Source organism: Podarcis melisellensis (genome assembly GCF_964234715.1).
Source record: "Podarcis melisellensis genome assembly, chromosome: 2".
In the NCBI taxonomy this organism is placed as follows: Eukaryota; Metazoa; Chordata; class Lepidosauria; order Squamata; family Lacertidae; genus Podarcis; species Podarcis melisellensis.
The window spans coordinates 81,947,949-81,950,140 of record NC_138529.1 but is presented as its reverse complement, the minus strand read 5'-3'; the positions used below and the strand labels follow the sequence as shown (position 1 = coordinate 81,950,140).

Sequence of the window (2,192 nt, the reverse complement as noted above, 5' to 3'; positions counted from 1 at the left end):
TGCCTAATAGGAGCAGAAGTCAAGGAACCCAACAGGAGGTGGAGTCAATGACAGGATACAGGAACCCTGAGAGAGCAATGTCTTGGCAACCTACGTAGATAGGAGGGAGTCAACCCAGATTTCCTTTCTGTGTCCAATGGCCATGTGACCCAGCTTCCCATGAGTCCTTTCTCCTGTGGCTGCTCCCTCCCTCAGCTGCCATGTCTCTTTCTCCTCAGTCGCCATGTCCTATTGTGACATCACAGGCAGTCCAGAGCCAATGGCAACAGCTGGAGAAGCACCTGAACAGCCTTCCAGTAATCCTCTTGTGGGAGGTTGGGGAAGGTGTAATGAACAGTGTATTTAGAAAGACATTTCTTTAGAAATAGAAGCTGGCTGGCTTAAGTCCTGTGGTTCTCTTCATTACTTCCACAGGTAGCCTCGAGAAAAGCCTTCCCATCTTCAGGCATCCTGGAAAGCAAACACAGGCACAGTGAGAGGGATGGCTCCTATCTAACAGGGTTGCCCAGACATCTTCACTGGCTTCTGACTAGCAACTTCATCCCTAGCCTCAGCCTGCCTGCTTCCACCCATGAATGTCCAAGGCTCATCCATTTATCTTGTGCCTGCAGGGTGACCTCCACCGCCCCCTGAACGAACCCGGACACACACCATTTGCTTTGACCACATTCAAAACCTCCCAGTCACGCACACAGACACACACCGGCTGACTTCCATGAAGAACGCCAACAGACACATTCGCTCGTCAGCCACTCTCAGTTCCATACGCAAATATCCACACAGTTCATGTCAACCAGCTTCTGAACGTAAATGCCAACCCTCTTACATGTGCAAGCAACAACCTGCTTCAGCCTTGTGCCACCCACTAGCTTCCAAATGTGAACTCCACCAGCTTCCACCCACCAACATTTGCCAGCTTCCACTAAGTCCATCGCCAGGCTCCAGACAGCTTCCAACCATGGGTATCGGCCCCCTCCATGCTGCAATCCCACTCAGCAAGCAAACTTGCTTTCTATCACTCCATAGCAACTTGCTGCTGGATGATCTCCTCATTCTGTCTGTTAATTCCATGTGAAAATCTAGGAGTCCTGAATGCGACAGCTGTTACCTGCTGTGATCCATTAGGGAAGGGAGAAAGCCTTTCCCCTTGGACCATGTTTATGTCCACTCGGTTGCCATGTGCTTTTGTGACATCACAGGCAGTCCACAGCCAATGGCAACAGCTGGGGAGGCATCATTGATGCCTCCTCAGACCACACAATTGTGGGTGCAGCTGGGAACTAATCTGTTCTTTTGCTTGGTTATTCTTAAAATGTTGTTGTTGTTGCTGCTGCTGCTGCTGCTGCTGCTGTTGTTACTGTTGAAGCTACATTTGCATTCATTGTCCTGCCCACTTTTGCCTCTGACCCCACCCCACTGGCATGTGCCCCCTTCCCCAAGAAGATTTTCCAAAAGAGAACACAGTCCTCTGGCTGAAAGACTCCTCAGCCCTGTTTATGTCAATAGAAACAGGCAGGAAATAATGGTCTGCCATAGGTGACTAATCTCCCCAGATTAGGAAACGTCATTCTCAGATTGTCAAAACCTAACAAGGTACATGAAGTGCAATCTTCATGTTAATGAGGGGTATTTTGTCACATGCAATTCAGTGCCATAAAGTTCCTTGTCTTGCTTCTGCTAATTCTACAAAGGAGGAGGACGCTAAGGGGTGGAAAGGGAATGGGGCATTCCTATTTGTGCGGACGTGTCTTTGTGCACAGATGCTGGCAGAGGACAATAACCATGGCTCATGTTTTCAGATGTGTGCTGCTCCAAATAGGAGTCAGTTTATGAGCTGCCCCGGCCCTTAGCTCTGTTTCTTCAGAATTCTGTAACTCTTGGCTGTGCAACCAGAAGAAAATGATGCCTAAAGCCAAATGAAAGATTTTGATAGCACAGTTATAAAAATAGTGTTAATTGCACAGTGCCTGATTTACACCTCTCTACTTACTGTTTACTGGATCAGAAGCAAGCAAGCACCCATTAAAACGACCTGAGTGAGGATTTCCCAACCATCCTACAGGCACTTTGGTTTCGAAATCTGCTGACATCCCGTCTCGGACAAGTCCTCACCTATTCCAAGAACTTTGTTTGCCCCACCCCCAAGGACGCTCAAGATCACTGCAATCCATGCTAGAGAACAGTTTGTATTA

The 2,192-nt window shown here is 48.4% G+C and overlaps 1 long non-coding RNA gene across 1 annotated transcript; it reads right to left on the bottom strand.

The window, feature by feature from the left end:
• Positions 1-320: 320 nt before the first annotated feature.
• On the bottom strand, positions 321-1,357 carry LOC309363296. Its single transcript, XR_014165298.1, has 2 exons — positions 827-1,357; positions 321-450 (listed from the first exon to the last, which is right to left on the bottom strand). It is a non-coding gene; the product is annotated as an uncharacterized lncRNA (long non-coding RNA).
• Between the last annotated feature and the right edge of the window lie 835 nt (positions 1,358-2,192).